Source organism: Pinus tabuliformis, chromosome 5_1, assembly GCF_031772625.1.
Source record: "Pinus tabuliformis cultivar Carrire ecotype Pingquan chromosome 5_1, CPIR1, whole genome shotgun sequence".
Classification (NCBI taxonomy): domain Eukaryota; kingdom Viridiplantae; phylum Streptophyta; class Pinopsida; order Pinales; family Pinaceae; genus Pinus; species Pinus tabuliformis.
The window spans coordinates 619,050,484-619,069,541 of record NC_142305.1 but is presented as its reverse complement, the minus strand read 5'-3'; the positions used below and the strand labels follow the sequence as shown (position 1 = coordinate 619,069,541).

At 34.9% G+C, this 19,058-nt stretch overlaps 1 long non-coding RNA gene across 1 annotated transcript; it reads right to left on the bottom strand.

The window, feature by feature from the left end:
- Positions 1-13,321: 13,321 nt before the first annotated feature.
- LOC149166451 (uncharacterized) lies at positions 13,322-18,315 on the bottom strand. The gene is made up of 2 exons (XR_016260868.1): positions 16,167-18,315; positions 13,322-14,432 (listed from the first exon to the last, which is right to left on the bottom strand). It is a non-coding gene; the product is annotated as an uncharacterized LOC149166451 (long non-coding RNA).
- Between the last annotated feature and the right edge of the window lie 743 nt (positions 18,316-19,058).

Sequence of the window (19,058 nt, the reverse complement as noted above, 5' to 3'; positions counted from 1 at the left end):
TGTTCGATCATGGAACTTTGGGTTCTTGGCCAACTTTATTGCAGAGGTGTTGTCAATCATGAGTGGAGTTGATTGTGCTTGTTTTACCTGCAAATCTTCAAGAATTTTCCTGAGCCACACAATTTCTTTTGTTGCTTCAGTTGCTGCCACGTATTCTGCTTCTGTTGTGGAATCTGTTGGAATTGATTGTTTGCATGATCTCCAGGAGACAGCTCCTGATCCAAGACTCATAGCATATCCTGAAGTAGATACCCCAGTTTCTTTGTCTCCATCGAAGTCTGAATCAGAGTATCCGATTAAGCTGAAGTCATCCACCTGTGTGTACTTGATTCCAAAGTCTTGAGTTCCCTTCAAGTACTTTAGAACTCTTTTTGCAGCAGACCAATGTGCCTCACAAGGATTTTGCATAAACCTGGAGATGATTCCAACAGCAAATGAAATGTCTGGTCTGGTGGTAGTTAGGTAGTTGAGACTTCCTACAAGTTGTCTAAACTTTGTTGCATCCTCAAATTCCTTTCCTTCAATAGATGTGAGCTTCAAGTTTTGTTCCACTGGAGTAGTAAGAGGATTGCACTCTGTCATGCCAAACCTGTTCAACAAATCTCCAATGTATTTCTTTTGAGAAAGAAATATGGACTTTGGATGTTGGGTTACTTCAATGCCAAGATAGTAATGAACATAGCCCAAATCAGTCATTTCAAAACTTTTTCCCAATTCCTTCTTTATGGATGCAATGTAGCTTTCATTGTTCCCTGTCATTAAAAGATCATCTACATATACCACAAGATATACAACTGTTTTGCCAACTTTCTTGACAAATAAAGTTGCATCATCAAGATCAAAATGGTTGAAATTGAGTTTCAGAAGATGCTCAGTTGGTTTTTCATACCAGGCTCGCGGTGCTTGTTTGAGGCCATACAAGGACTTCACAAGTTTGCATACTTTATGTTCATGTCCTTTCACAGCAAATCCTTCAGGCTGGGACATAAAAACATTCACTTTTAGATCTCCATTCAAGAAAGCAGTTTTTACATCCATTTGATGGACTTTCCAACCGTTCTGAGCTGCTAGTGCAAAGAGTGTCCGAATGGTGGCCCATTTTGCTGTGGGGGCAAAAGTCTCCTCATAATCGACCCCTTCCTTCTGTGCAAAACCTTTTGCCACAAGCCTAGCTTTGTGCTTGTCAAATGAGCCATCAGCTTTATACTTGTTCTTGTAGACCCACTTGCAGCCAATTGGTTTGATTCCAAATGGAGGATCAACCAGCTTCCAAGTGTCGTTCTTTATGATGGAGGATCAACCAGCTTCCAAGTGTCATTCTTTATGAGGGCATCATACTCCTTTTGCATCGCTTCTTTCCATTCATCATGAGAAGCAACTTCTTTGAAGGAAGTTGGTTCAAAATCTGTAGACAAGTTCAATTCACAATCATAAGAAACATCCATATCAACAGGGGAATTAGAGTCATCTACATCACCTCCATTTTGTCGATTTGAATTTCTGGTTCCTGTTTTTCCAATTTCATCAAGATGAACACTTTCAAGTGTCTTCGTCGGCCACTTTAGGGGACCTTTCTGAGATGGTCCAGGCTGCTCTGTTGATTGAGTTGGGACTGAATCAAGATTGAGTCTCCCAATTCTATCAATTACATCACTTAAAGCATCATCCGTTGTTGGATTTTCATGCGGGGGAGAGTGTTCTTCAGAAGAAGATTCCACATGTTGATCTAGTATAGGAATCCCCCCTTCAAGATGTGGAATCTGATTATCAAATTCTTGAAATGATTTTGTTTTTGCGAATCTATCCAAGCGATCAAGTTGCCGCTCATCAACATTGTCAGTTTTGGATGATTCAAGAAAAATTACATCTCTAGATACAACAAACTTTTTATTTACTTCATCATAGAGGCGGTATGCTTTGGAGGTGTTTGAATACCCCAGGAAGATACACTTACGACTTCTAGCACCAAGTTTGTTTCTATGTACCTTTGGTATCAAAGCATAACAGGTGGAACCAAAGAACCTGAGATGTTTTACCGAAGGAACATGTCCATACCACAATTCATAAGGAGTCTTGTTTCTTATAGCATTAGATGGAAATCTATTCTTTATATATGCAGCACATAGAACAGCATCAGCCCAAAACATTATCTTTACATTTTTTAAGAAGACCATGGATCGTACCATATTCAAGATTGTTCTATTCATTCTTTTAGCTACACCATTCTGTTGGGGATTATAAGGCACGATTGTTTGATGTTTGATCCCATGTTGGCAAAGATAGTTTTCAAATTCATTTGATGTGTATTCTTTTCCATTATCAATGCGAATAGACCCAATATGAGATAGTGCATCATTTTCAATCCATTTATGAAAATTATTGAATGTTTGAAAAGCATCAGATTTGTTCTTCAATAAATAAACCCAACACATTCTGGTGTAGTCATAAATAAATGTCATGATATATTTATTTCCATTTGCAGAAGGAACAGGCATTGGACCACATAAATCTGAATGAATGAGTTCAAGCTTCCTATGTGCTCTTGAATGTGAATCATGAAAAGACTCTTTGCTATGCTTTCCTAGAATGCAAGCATCACATTGCTTAAGTTTCCTAGGAATTGTAGGCAAACCATCAACACCATTTTTCTTCAATAAGCAGAGATTGTCATAGTTTAAATGTCCAAATCTAGCATGCCATAATAAACTTGATGGAAGTGTACCTTCTTCATGATGAGAAATATATGAGAAATGTTGTGCATGAGCAGAGGTTCCTTGCAGTTTGAGAAGCCTTTCTTCTTCTATTCCCCTCATGACAAGTGAGTGGTCAGATGCTTTTCTTACCTCAAGCTTGCCATCAAACATATGAATGGAGTGACCTTGTTGGTGGATGTGGACCAAGGACAGAAAGTTTCTCTTGAGCTATGGGAGATATAGAACATGATCCAGAAGAAAGTCTGGAAGACCAGGCAGTTTAAGCCTGATTGTGCCAAGCCCTAATGGCTTGATTTTTGATTGATCTGCAAAGTATACTGCTCCATCAACATTGTCAGTAAAATCTTCAAAAAAATCTTTTCTATGAGTCATGTGACAGGTTGCTCCTGAATCAAGCAACCAATCATTTTTCCAGGAAGCAAGTGAAGCATTAAACAAATCTTCATTTACTCCAATGTTACATTGTGCCTCAACATAGTGAGCGGATTCAGGTGCTTTACCTTTGTTTGTATCATCAGTTTTACCTTTCTGTTGATTTCTTTTCTGCTCAATTTTGTCCCATGGTAGCTTGCATGTAGAGGCATCATGTGATCCATTTCTTTTGCAGCGAATGCAGTGCAAATCTGCCTTTTCTCCCTAAGAATGTCTGCCCCCCTTGCCTCTGAAATATCTTCCTCTTCCTCTTCGTCCACCTCTTCCTCTTGTAGAATCTTGAGCAGGATGCTTTTCTTTATGAGCAAGGCACACAGCCTCTTCAGAAGATTCAGGGGTTGTCTTCTTTCCAAAAGCTTTCTCTCTTTCAGCAAACTTTTTCACAAGAGAGTCAAAGGTTATATCTTTGAGATTTCCATTTGCTTGCAAAGACTCAAGATAATTGGAGTAAGTAGGATAAAGTGCCTTGAGAAAAGCAATAAGAGGAATATCCAGCTCAACCTTAGTGGAATTGATATCATGCATTATAGACTTTACTTCAGATGTAAGAGCAAGAGGATCATTATTTTGCAGTTCAAGAGTGAAGAGTTTAATCATGAGTTGAACAACTTCAAGTGCAGAATGTGAGTCATAGAGTTCTTTCAGCTTTTGTAAGGCTTCAAAGGCAGTTGAATATGACGAAATATGGTGACTCGCCTCTTCATTTACAGATGCTACGATTAATGCATAGGCTTTGATGTTCTTGTTTTCCCAAATGACGAGCTCTTTGTCTGAGGTAGGTTGTACTGGGTCATTGTCTCCTTCTCCGACACACACTCCTTTCCACAACTCATTGAAGATGAGGGTGTGTTTTATCATCCAAGACCATTCAGGATAGTTCTCCTTGCTAGTGAGAACTATTCCTACCATGGATATGATTGAATGCATTCTGTAAAAAAAACTTTTGCTAATAGAAAAAAATACTTCTGCCAATATACAGTAAAAATGTACTCAAAAGGGCATTCTCAAAAGATTTCAAATCCACAATGTGACCCATATAAATCCATCATTATATAAATCCACCTCACATAAACCTCATATAAGTTTCATATATATCCACCATATAAATCTCATAAAACTTCACCATATAAATCTTATATAAATTTCCTATAAACTTCATATATAAATACCATGGTCATGACCATGTAGGTCAACGCATTCTTTGAACTGTAATTTACAGCGGTCAACCTCGGCAAATACTCCTGTGTAAAAGTTCTTTAACCCCTCGGAAAAAATGGCACCAGAAATCAAATCGGACCCAACTGTAGGGACAGAAGCACAGAATCTCGGCCGAAAGTGAAAAAATGTGCACAGAAATTTCACCCAATTTGCAGAGGCATACACACATACGTCAATTAGTTCGATGTAATATTTACAATTTGGAGAAAAATACAGAAGCGTAAGTGTGGAACGGATCTTTAAAGCCTGAAAAATTATCAGCTTTCATTCGATTGCATTCTTCAAAACACCAAAATCCCCAATGCCTTCTCTTTTCTGTACATCACGAGGACATGAAATCAGTAAAATTACACTTTCATCGGTCTCTGGATTCTCCACGCATCAGCAGCATACCAAGGTCGCACATCTCCACGCATCTCAGGTATTATCACCACAATAGCCACGCATATCAGATTCATTAACAAAACATGACCACGCATATCATGCTGTCTCAAATATTCACACGCAGTGTTAATATCTCTCAGGCGTATTAACAACAGCAGTGTTTTCATTGAAAAAGAAACTATATGCGTGAAACTGATACCAGAAGCATCCAGGCATCCAATTCCCGGACCCTACACATTGTAACGCAAGCGTCCAGCATTCAAACGTATGTTAGGTGAATATTAGATGAATGTCAGACAGAGAGCGCAGGTATAGAGAGCGCAGGGATGGCAGACAGAACGCAGGTAATCAGTGGCTGAATTATATGGGGAGCAGTGGAGCAGACCAGGAGTTACAAAGACACAAAGGCTAAAAAAAAGAGTTGGCTCTGATACCATGGCAGGCCAGGCAGTAACTCCATTAGGCAAAAAAACTGATTCATTTTATTCCATTAGGTAGGTCTTTGTTATATACAATAGGGAGTGACTATTCAGTTCATCCCCTGATGACTGTTCACATTCCTAATTTAATTATTTACATAAATTCACCCAATCATGAAGATTAGGTGTCAACAAATTTAAACTATTTCAAATTGTAGTGTCAACATCAGAGTGAAACTATTTTAAAAATAGGTTTACAACTATTTTAAAATTTTAATTTTAATTATTTTAAAACTAAAATTTAAAATATGTTTTAAACCAAGTGTGCATTTTCAATAAATTAATCTAAAACTGGGTTCGCAACTATTTTAAAACTATGGTTTTTAAATATCGCAGTGATCATAGCATTCATAGAAATGCAACATAAACACATAATCACAAGTAGTTACAAATTTTAGAAATCTAAAGCACTATAACTCTATGTGCATTTCGTTAGATATTTTAAAATTCTACAGTATCGGTCAACCACAGACCCCCGTTACTGGATTTAATCCTCCACAAAAGGTCAAAAGGTCTGAATATTTTGACCGGGTAAAAAATGTGGTCAATCCCTCACCAAAACTGGGATGAAGTCGAGCCAAATGATGATGGGCAGTATCGGTCAACCACAGACCCCATGGATTTAATCCACAGACCCCGTTACTGGATTTAATCCTCCAAGAAAAGTAAAAAATTCTGAATATTTTGATGGGGTGAAAAATGGGGTCAATCCCTCACCAAAACTAGGATAAAGTCGAACCAAAGATTCAAAATAAATTCATGAGGAAGTGGGATCTCTTAAAGATCCACTCGAGAGTCTAGAAGTTGGTTAATGGGTAGAGAAACGTGTATTTGGTGTTCTGCCGAAGATAGAGATCTGACTCTATGTGCATTTCGTTAGATTTATTGATTATATGTTTCATATTTATATAGTTAGTTACAAATTTTAGAAATCTAAAGCACAACTCTGTGCATTTTGTTAGATTTATTGTAACATTAATGTTCAAGTGTTTATTTATAAAATTGTATTTTATTTATGCTTATACTACAATTTAAAAGGGCAGTCATAATATTTTGTGTTTTTATTAGAGTTTTAAATTGAGAGTCAAAGCTAGGATAATGTTGCCATACAACCTCCATAATGCATTATCTAAACTCTCATTCCACTTCCAACCACATTTAAATATTGCACAATATGCATACTCCACATGGAATTGCACTAGTTGATTCCACCCTCCACTTCCTACGAACTTTGATAGGTGGTCTAATAAGTGTGTGACATTGGTGACATAGGGGAGCAGTAGCAATAATTTAGATTGGCCCCACTTCTCACTAATTCTAATAATAAGTAGCTTAATAAGTGTGTCATGTAAATGAGGCTGAGCAATATTTTATAATTTCACTTACCTTTTACCATTCTCATAGATGACCTAATAATTCCACTTCACTTTCTACCATTCTCATAGATTACTTAATTAGGGAAAATGTTTGTGTAATTTACTTTTTACCATTCTCATAGATGACCTAATAATTACACTTCACTTTCTACCATTCTCATAGATTACCTAATTAGAGAAAATGTTTGTGTAATTTATAGTTATAGATCTATTCTACTTCCCACTACTAACATTTTAATGCTAATTCCACTTCCCACTACTAACATTTTAATTCTAATTCTACTAACATTGTAATTATAATTCTCATAGATGACCTAATTAGGGAAGGGAAAATGTTTGTGTAATGTATAATTATGGATAGATTCTACTCCCCACTACTAACATTTTAATTATAATTCTCATAGATGACCTACTTAGAGAAAATGTTGTGTGTAATGTATAATTATAGATCGATTCTACTTCTCACTACTAACATTTTAATTCTGATTATGGGCATTTTACTTCCCACTTCACCTCAAATTAAGTGGGTCATTTATGTCATTTATGGACATTTATTTTTTAATCATACTTATGCTTTGTAAAAGTTATGGATTAATAGATCAGTCATAATATTTTATTATATGTGTTTTTATGACAGTTTCAAAATTATGGATTAATAGAGTAGTCATAATATTTTATTATGTGTATTTATTAGAGTTTCAAAATTAAAAGTCAAAACTAGGATAATGTTACTATACAACCTCTATAATGCATTATATAAGCTCCCATTCCATTTCCAACAATTAAATATGGCACGATGTGCATACTCTACATGGTGTTGCACTAGTTGATTCCACTCTCCACTTCCTAGTAACTTTGATAGATGGTATAATAAATTTCCACTTCCAACAACAATTAAATATTGCACAATATGATAGATGGTACAATAAATTTCCACTTCCAACAACAATTAAATATTGCACAATATGCATACTCGTGCATGGTGTTGCACTCGTTGATTCCACTCTCCGCGTCTTACTAACTTTGATAGGTGGTCTAATAAGTGTGACATATGTGAGCAATAGCAATAATTTAGCTTAATGAGTGTGTCATATAAATAAGGCTTGCCAATAATTTTATAATTCCACTTCACTTCTTACCATAGTAGGAATAATTTAGCTTAATAAGTGTGTTAGGTAAATAAGGCTTAGCAATAATTTTATAATTCCACTTCACTTCCTACCACAGTAAGAATAATTTAGCTTAATAAGTGTGTCATGTAAATAAGGCTTAGCAATAATTTTGTAATTCCACTTCACTTCCTACCACAGTAGGAATAATTTAGCTTAATAAGTGTGTCATGTAAATAAGGATTCACTTCCTACCATAGTAGGAATAATTTAACTTAATAAGTGTGTCATGTAAATAAGGATTCCCTTCCTACCACAGAAGGGATAATTTAGCTTAATAAGTGTATCTAGTAAATAAGGATTCACTTCCTACCATAGTAGGAATAATTTAGCTTAATAAGTGTCATGTAAATAAGGATTTCCTTCCTACCACATAAGGAATAATTTAACTTAATAAGTGTGTCTAGTAAATAAGGATTCACTTCCTAACCCAGTAGAAATAATTTAGCTTAATAAGTGTGTCTAGCAATAATTTTATAATTTCACTTCACTTCCTACCCCTCTCATAACTAAGCTAATTAGGGAAAATGTTTGTGTAATGTATAATTATAGAATAATTTATAATTCCACTTCACTTCCTACCACTCCCATCTCTCCTAGCTGATGTATAATTATAAAATAATTTATAATTCCACTTCACTTCCTACCACTCCCATCTCTCCTAGTTGTCCCATCTCTCCTAGTTGATGTATAATTATAAAATAATTTATAATTCCACTTCACTTCCTACCACTCTCATCTCTCCTAGCTGAACTAATTAGGGAAAATGTTTGTGTAATATATAATTATGGAATAATTTTATAATTCCACTTCACTTCCTACCACTCTCACATATGAGAGATGACCTTGTGACCTACCACTCTCACATATGAGACATGACCTTATGTGAGAGATGACCTTATGAGGGAAAATGTAATCTCACATATGAGAGATGACCTTATGAAGGAAATGTAATGTATAGTTATGGACTGATTCTACTCACTCTTGACATTCTAATTATGGACAATGTTGTGTGTAATGATCATGTATAATTACGAAATAATTTTATAATTCCATTTCACTTCTTACCACTCTCATCGATGAGCGGACCTAATTAGGGAAAAACTCTCATAGATGAGAGACCTAATTAGGGAAAATGTTTGTGTAATAAAAAACTCTCATAGATGAGATATGACCTAATTAGGGAAAATGTGTGTAATGTATATATAAATGTTTGTGTAATCTACAATTATAGATTGATTCTACTCACCACTCTTGACATTGTAATTCTAATTACATCTCAGTGATATTGTAATTCTAATTACCTCTCCCCACTCTTGCCATTGTAAATCTAATTACCTCTCCGATACTACTCCCCACTCTTGACATTGTGTTGAACTAATTAAAGAATTACCTCTCAGAGACTACTCCCCACTCTTGACATTGTAATTCTAATTACCTCTCAGAGATGAGAGTTGACCTAATTAAAGAAAAACTGAGAGTTGACCTAATTAAAGAAAAACTCTCATAGATGAGAAATGACCTAATTAGAGAAAAACTCTCATAGATGAGAAATGACCTAATTAGAGAAAAATTCTCCATCTCTCATCTATAACCTTATAACCTAATTAGAAAAAATGTTTGTGTAACGTACATAAGAGATGACCTAATTAGAAAAAATGTTTGTGTGATGTACCGTTATGGATTGATTAGAAAAAATGTTTGTGTAATGTACATAAGAGATCACCTAATTAGAAAAAATGTTTGTGTAATGTACCAGTATGGATTGATTCAGCTCCCCGCTTTTGACATTCTAATTCTAATTCTGGGCACTCTATTTCCCATTTCACCTCATGCAACCTCATAATTAAGTGGGTCATTTATGGCCATATATATTTTTAAGCTTTAATCATGCTTGGTAAAAGTTATGGATTAATCAATTCTATTTCCCACTGCACCTCATATTAAGTAACTCATATTAAGTGGGTCATAATGGGTCTGGCCATTTATTTTTTAATCCTACTTTGTAAAAGTTGGGCCATTTTTTTTTTAATCCTGATTTGTAAAAGTTGGGCCATTTATTTTTTAATCATGCTTGTAAAAGTTATGGATTAAACCAAAGCATAAGTTATGGATTAAACATGGATTAATAGATGGGCATGCTTGTAAAAGTTATGGATTAAACCAAAGTATAAGTTATGGATTAAACATGGATTAATAGATGGGCCATTTATTTTTTAATCATGCTTGTAGAAGTTATAGATTAAACCAATAAATCATGCTTGTAAAAGTTATGGATTAAACAAAAGCATAAGTTATGGATTAAACATGGATTAATAGATGCTAGGAAGTTAATATTAATATTATAAAAAAAATAAAATTAATATTGATATCATAAAGATACGACTAGAATATGTCAATAACATCTTTTATTCTAATTCAGAGAGATTAATTCTAATTATGTCAACATCTTTTATTCTAATTGATAGAGAGATTAATCTCTGAACATACATTTAATAAGGACATCTTTTATTCTAATTGATAGAGAGATTAAACTCTGAACATACATTTAATAAGGACATACATTTAATAAGGACATGCGTTTGATAGAGAGATTAATCTCTTAACATTTAATAAGGAGATATGTTTAATTAGAAGTGTAAGAAACATCTTTTATTCTAATTGATAGAGAGATTAATCTCTGAACATACATTTAATAAGGACATGTGTTTGATAGAGAGATTAGATTAATCTCTGAACATACATTTAATAAGGACATGTGTTTGATAGAGAGATTAATCTCTGAACATTTAATTAGGGGATGTGTTTAATTAGTAAGAGACAGAACATTTAATAAGGAGATGTGTTTAATTAGAAGTGTAAGAGACAGAACATTTAATAAGGAGGTGTGTTTAATTAGAAGTGTAAGAGACGAGGCAAGCTTGAAAGCTTCAAAGACTCGAATCATTCATCTACGAGCATTAAATCACAGAACTCGAATAACAATGTCTGCTACTACATTCATTAACAATGTAAGGATATCATTCCCTATGATGTCAAATAATCAAGCAATTCCGCTAGCAATACTATGCTCACCTCGCTAACAACTTTTATCTATACAACACCACCGTAAGAGATATTTCTTTGCACTTTTACAACACCACCGTAAGAGATATTTCTTTGCACTTTTATGTCAGCATTCTAGATGGACATCCCATCCCGAAGAGTATTGTATACAGAGGACTTATCCTGTCAAGAGAATAGAGGGATAAGACATTTCGACCATATTAACCTAACCTGAACTTTTGAGGGAACCCCTAATAAGACCACTAACTCGATACTCTAACAACATTCATAATAAATCTGGAATAACCTTCATATGCTGGAGTAACCTCTCAACATTTGATGGATACACATGTCCAGTTTCTCATGGAGAGCTAATGTTGTATGTCAAAGTCACCTAATTATCTCTTCATTATCACTACCAGAAACTCTTGTGGTACCACTTTTTTGTTAGCACACTTCCCTCCTTGATATGCATATGGCAACCCATGAAAGCCCAGAATAACCTAATATGATAGGACTATTCCCTCCCCACTGGAATCTGGCAACTCAAAATTTTAGTTGAATGAGAATTTTAATCTCGAACATCACGATTGATTTTATTTTTTTTAAATAGTTGAATGGAAATCGTATTCTGGAGCATCCCTGTTGATTTAGAATGGATAAAAGTTATTAAATAAACAATTGTAAACATATATGAAACTGAATATTTGATTTAACCTTGGCTTAATATTCTTACCAGTAAATTTATAATGTTGATGGACGCCGTTTCCCATACTTTCAAGCTACATTGAGTTTATATCAGAATAATATTATCTATCAAACAGCAGCAGCAATAGTTTTCCATTAGATTTAGCTCTTCCCTCACTACTAAAATGTCTATAGCAGCAGCAATAGTTTTCCATCCAATAGATTTAGCTCTTTCCTCACTACTTTTTGTGTCTATAGCAGCAGCAATAGATTTCAAACCAAGATTTAGCTCTTCCATCACTAGTTTTTGTGTCTATAGCCCTTTAGCAACAAAATCAACACCAGTAGAGCAGTGATGAGCTTATTTAGAGCAGTAATGAGCTTATTTATCTTCGGCGATGGATGTTTTTTTTTCGAAAAGCTTAATTTGAAACATGAAGCACACAAGTTTAGAGTAGAAAACACGAACCACGCCTTTGGAATCCTCATACAAGTTTTAAATGAAGTAAAAATATCCAAGCTTAATTTGAAGCATGAAGCACACAAGTTTACAGTAGAAAACATGAATCACGCCTTGGAATCCTCATACAAGGTTTAAATGAAGTAAAAATATGCAGAAATATTTGAATAGCTAGCCCATACCTACTTGGTAAAGTCTGAATTGCGAAATTTTCTCATGAAATAAAAAGAAAGCAATTGTGATTTGAATCGGAATATTAGTTGAATGGGAATTCTAATCTCGAGCATCTCGATTGATTTAAATTTTTTTAAATACCTCGACTCATGAAAGTCAATTGAATGGAAATCTTAAAGTGGAGCATCCCCATTGATTTAAAATGGATAAAAGTTATTAAATAAATAATTGCAAACATATATGAAACTAATATTTGATTTAACACTGGCATAATATTCTTGCCAGTAAATTTACTTCATTCACCCTATAATGTTGATGGAGCTCGTTTCCCATACTTTCAAGTTTCAAGCTATGGGGAGTTTATATCAGGAAAATATTCTCTATCAAACTGCAGCAACAATAATTTTCCATCCAATAGATTTAGCTCTTCCATCACTACTACTTTTTGTGTTTATAGCCCTTTAGCAACAAAATCAACCCTAGTAGAGCAGTAATGAGCTTCTTTATCTTCGGCAATGCATGATTTGTTTTGTTGAAAAGCTTAATGATTTGTTTTGTTGAAAAGCTTAATTTGAAACAGGAAGCACACAAGTTTAGAGTCGAAAACATGAACCACGTTTTTGGAATCCTCGTACAAGTTTTAAATGAAATAAAAATATCCAGAAATATTTGAATGGTTATAGCCCATAATTACTTGGTAAAGTCTGTTTTACAAAGTTTCCTGATGAAATAAAAAGAAAGCAATTGTGATTTATAATCTAAAGCATACGAATTTGAAGTGTATTTAGGAAGCTTGATTTGGTTTGGTTTTCTCTCTAATGGAGAGAAAATGCAACAAAATGCAATTACTACGGAAGGTGCCCCTCAAGATAGGTTTCCCCGCTCACCAGTGATTCGGGAAAACCACCCACGCACCCTAAAACTACCAATGGCAATATTCCCACACCCAAAGAACGGATTAGGAATTCACCCCCTCAAGATGTATTGTTTCCCTGCTCACCAGAGATTAGGGAAAACCACCCACCCACCCTAAAACTACCAGTGCAATATTCCCACACCCAAAGGTGGGATTAGAGAAGATGATATCAATATGACTAAATTCTTTAACACAAATCCCAACCATTAGAACTACAATAACATTCCATAGTATCCATACTAGAAAGAAAACCATACAGTACCTTCATCATTTCAAGTTGAGAAACAAAAAATATTAATAAAACTCCCTGCTAGAAATTTCGAGTACAATTATGCACCTGAGGATATTATTCACAAGGAGAATGCACTGAAGCTACATATTTGCTATTGGAAGTTTTGGAACATGGAAGACATGGCTCATCATCCTCACATTCAGGCCATACGCTGGAGAAAATGGCATCACTCTACTACAAAGGTCATGGGCAAAAAAACTGACCATCACACACATACTAATTACCCACTAAAAATTTTCCGTCAGCATGGCTTCATTGGGAAGCTGGAAGGTATCGTGGCATTGATGAAGCACAATGAGTTTAGATCACACTCCATCCTTCATACTAATGCCAGCAATCATTCTCGATTCAACATCAGGAAGTCGGCATTACACCAAGTAGCTGGATCTCATTTGCGGGCATTTTTGGAATAGATTTCCATAAATCAGACTTGTGGCCTCCCTGCTAGCACGTCTCTGTTTCATGGGAGCCTCCAGTAACATAAATCCTACCAGAAATAACACAACAGGAAATGTTCCTTCTAGGGCTCAATCATGAATGCCTTATAAATAAGAGATTCTATCCATGTACCATAAACCATCGTACAACTACGGTAAGTTCTTTTGTGAGAATGATAACCAAGAATGAAGATCTCATGATTCAAAACCATAGGCTAGGCATTAAAATCCTAGATTTTCACCACCAATATAATCCAACAATCATGCATTGCCACACATACTCATCACGGTTCGGGGAGACAATGGCACTCTCATCCATAAATTACTGTTCATATTGTAAACATCCCATAAATATATGCAGCATATTCTCCATTCTCTTTCTCCCATCTTCTTCTGAAGGGTATAATACACCCCCAACGTCTGAAAATCGTCTGAAAATCATCAAGCTCTTGCTCAGGTTCCGATCACCTTCACACAGCAGCCTAACACGAGTCTTCTTGAAGAATTCAACTGCAGTATTAAGCTTTGCATTCTCGAAACAATCTTGAAAATAGATCAGTCTGTTGATGTCACATCTAAGTGACATGACACGAGGACACAAGACACGGAGGACACGTAAATACGAGTATTCAATACGAAATGCAGCGACCTGGAAACAGGACACAGGGGACACGTTTTATATATATTTAATAAAAAAGAAAATATATATATATATATATATATACCGAAATATAGTTTTTTATCCATATTAAATTGCAGGTTGCAGCTTATCTAATCAAATTAAAATATAATTACTTCTCAAAGTTCATAGTTCACTTTAAAAAAAAAAAAATAGAATCAAAATTTACTATTTAAAAATTAGAATGTGATATGCTTGGTCTTGATTCTTGAATATTCAATGTTCATTGTTCATGTACAACTTACAAGCACATAAGAAAATAATTAAAGTCTAATCCTATTGATTTCCTCTACCCTCTTGCGAGAAAATGCCACAGCTTTCCCTTTCCCTCTAGATGTAGACGCTGGTGCTGGTGGAGTTGGCAGTGGAGTTTGCTATGCTCTAGAAGCTGAAGAACTAGAAGTAGGAGCTATAGGAGGTAGACCACATCCTCTACTGGTGGCAGGGGTAGCCCGGGCAGGTGGTGTCACCTGGAAACATTACAATCTCCCAATCCTGAAATCCTGAAAAACTGATAAGTCTGCTGCATTTTGAATGAAATCTAAAATTCTACTTTCTCCATATGAAATCCAATGAGGCCGGAACCACTCTCAAACATCCTGAGTCATTTCATGGTAATGTTAAAAATTTAAGTAAAAGGATATCTTCATTTTCATCCTTTTACTTTAAGAATTTAACATTACCATGAATAGCATATCAATACTAGGGCCTAAACTTGATCATTAAGCTGCCCCACTCAAAAATTATTTGTTTCTTTCAAAAAAAATTGAAGCTTATGCAGGCAACGTTTTCTACCAACGAAATACGCGTTTTCCAAATTCAGGACACGACGAAAACCGGCGAATACGTATTCCATTTTACAGGACACGATAAAAACTGTATTCGACATGTATTAGGGCCATTTTCGTGTCCAGTACGTAAAATACGGGACACGGGACCCTGGAGGACGTGTCCTGTGACTTAGTGTCACATCATAGACAATTTTTTGCAACCGAAACCAAGATTCTGGGAAAAATATTATCACATCCTAATTGGATGCACTCCAAAATTTTATTATTCATAGCACCATTGTCAGCAATAAAACCTGGTTGAAAAAGAACAATTTGTATCACTAGCATTTTGATCAGATGTATGATGAAATTAATACAATCCTAGCTATTTTCTTGTGTTAATTGCAATGAAATGTCAACAACTCCACTAACCCTAAAGCTGATAGCAGTTAAGTGGATGGATGCAATTGTTAAAAATTCGGCGAGGGTCCACGGGAATTTAGGGTTCACGGGAATCAATACTGTATAATGATGCCCTGGGCATCAGCTAATGGGGATCTCTCGAGTTTGTGCAGATCTGCGATTATCTTAAATATTTTGAAAAGTTTGCCATGTATGCTTTGCAACCCCGTGTGTACAATAAGCAAATTAAGCAAATTATCGAATCCAAACATTTCACAAGATCTCACTGAAGCATTAAGACATGCATACAACAACCTGTATGGAGACTTGAGGAGTCAGGAATCTGTAAACTTGTAATCTTCGCAGCTTTTTTGAGAAAGATGCGGGAAATTTGAACGGGGAAATTGAAACGGGGAAAACTAGGGCATTATGATAAAACAAAGGAAAAGATTGTGTGTATATGATATTCTATTAAAACACATTGATAGCTTGAAATCATAAAATAAAACAAAAACAGAAATGGGTGATGCACCTCTCTGATGCCCCTTCTTTGATGTTGTCCTCTACAATGTCCAAGGTATGCAAAATGTAAGAAGGATGTCGAACTGGCCTTGCAGACTGTAAAAACGTAGAGGAACAGACCTTGTAAATCATGATGAGACCACTGCTGGTTGAACAATGGGTACGCTGCAGAACATCCAAACTGCATATAAGCCAAAAAATTCACTTCCCTCCATGCCTTTTACCCTTGCTGCCCTATTAGAAAGTGCATGTGGATGATGGCCGATGATGGCAGTAGATATAGGTCAATGTGAGTGGAAAGCTAGCTGTTGCCAATTAATGAATCCACATGCAGAGAATTTATTTTTTTGTCTTCTAGGCGAGACTCTAATTCGTGTTTGACCACCAATCCGTTTCCGACCAGAGCATGCTGTTAGTTATTGACCTCGTGCTCACCCCATTCACGTTTCAGACCAGAGCATGTTGTTGCTTATTGACCTCGTGATCAGACCAGAGAACGCTGTTTCTGACCAGAGCATGCTGTTAGTTATTGACCTCGTGCTCACCCCATTCACGTTTCAGACCAGAGCATGTTGTTGCTTATTGACCTCGTGATTAGACCAGAGAATGCTGTTTCCGACCAGAGCATGCTGTTAGTTATTGACCTCGTGCTCACCCCATTCACGTTTCAGAACAGAGCATGTTGTTGCTTATTGACCTCGTGATCAGACCAGAGAATGCTGTTGCTTATTGACCTCTTTGAATTGAAAATCAGATTGTTTTATTTTCTCCATATTGCTTCGTTTTCTCCAAAGTTGCTCCATATGCCCTGTCGTCTTATCTTTCATACACTTCCTTCGTTTCTCCAAAGTTGCTCCATATGCCCTATCGTCTTATCTTTCATACACTTCTTCGTTTCTCCAAAGTTGCTCCATATGCCCTATCGTCTTATCTTCTTATACACTTGGTCTTATCTTCTCATACACTTGTTGTTGAGATACTTCAGGCTGAATTAAATCTTTAATGCTTTCCATAATTTTGAAGTATTCAGGCTGAATTAAATCTTTAATGCTTTCCATAATTTTAATAACATTTGCGGGGAAGCTTAAGCCCCTCCTTTTCATACCGTCCAAACAAGCTTCCATGATAGTCAGATTATCTTTCTCCTTTTCATACAGTCCAAACAAGCTTCCATGATAGTCAGATTATCTTTCTGTGACCATACCAGCATTGTCCTCCTTTGTCTTTTCCCTCACGAATTCTTGTGACTTCTTATTTGCCTTTATTCTCTTTGCCGGGTATCTTTCTGTGACCATACCAGCATTGTCCTCCTTTGTCTTTTCCCTCACGGATTCCTGTGACTTCTTATTTGCCTTTATTCTCTTTGCCGAGTCATCAGAATCAGCGATTTTTATATGCTTCAAATTTCATCAAAAGAGGCAATTAGGGGATGATCAGAATCAGCGATTTTTATATGCTTCAAATTTCATTAGAAGAGGCAATTAGGGTTTGATTTGATTAATGCAACGCAGTATAGTAAACAGAAAAAAGAGAAACACACAGCAGAATTTTATTCTAAATAAATGACAGAACACACATGATATTACTGTATAATTTATTTTTAAGTTGAGACATTTACAATTAAAATTGTATTAATTATAAAATTTAAGATAACTAAAATAATAATTTGTGTGTTTGAGACAATATTAATTCCGTCTTTAAAAAAGGTCTTAAAATGTACTAGTGTCGTGTATTATTGTTTGAACTATTTGCTTTTAGGGTTTTTTATAGTTTCAATCTATTATCGTTTTTGAACGTATTTGTATCTTGAAGTTTTAGTTTGAAAGTATTTGTATCTTCAATTTTTAGTTTGATAGTATTTGTATCTTTTGGTCTCAAACTAATATATGCCATTTCAAACTAATTTATGTTTTATGTTTTTTGAGAATAAAACCATGGCCGCATGTTTCAAACCATTGTATTAAATGGTCGGTTAAACTATTCATATTAAACTATTGCATGTCCATGTCAGCGTGTTTTAAAATAAACATGCAGCAGCATGTTTTTAAATGGCACTATGGGTTTCATTTAAGTCTGATTTAAACTATTTTAAAACCTGGATTTAAATTATTTTAAAATTATGGTTTAAAGTGGAAAGTGGGTTTTAAAATGGTTGTATGGGTTTGTATGGATTTCAATAAAATGTGGGTTTAAACTAATTTAAAAGTAGGTTTCCATCTATATTAAAATCTAGATTTTAATAATTAAAATCTAGATTTAAATTATTTAAAACTATGGTTTCAAACTCATAGATTGTTACAACTATTTTAAAATCTGAATTTAAATTATGGAAAGTGGGTTTTAAAATGGCTCTATGGATTTCGTGGAAAGTGGGTTTTAAAATGGCTCTATGGGTTTCAATAAAGTGTGGGTTTAAACTGATTTAAATTGGGTTTAAATCTATTTTAAAAATATGTTTACAACTATCTTAAAATCTGAGTTTAAATTACTTTAAGACGTTAAAGTAGGCTTTAAATAACTTTAAAGCTATGGGTTTAAATAGGTTTTGAACTAGCTGTATGGGTTCCAATAAAGTATGCATTTAAATTAATCTAAAAAATTGAGTTTAGATCTATTTTAAAATTTAGGTTTCAAAAATCACAGCGATCATAGTATTCACGGAAATGCAACATAAACACATAAATCACAGCGATCATAGTATTCACGGAAATGCAACATAAACAAATAATCATAAGTAGTCACATATTTAAGTAATTCTATGTGCATATTTACGTAATTACATGTCCATTTTGTTGGATTTATTGCTTATATATGACAAAATTGACTAGTGCACATTGTAACTCAAATATACCCCATAGTCATTGTGCAAAACCATATGCAGAATAAGGAAAAGAATTGAACT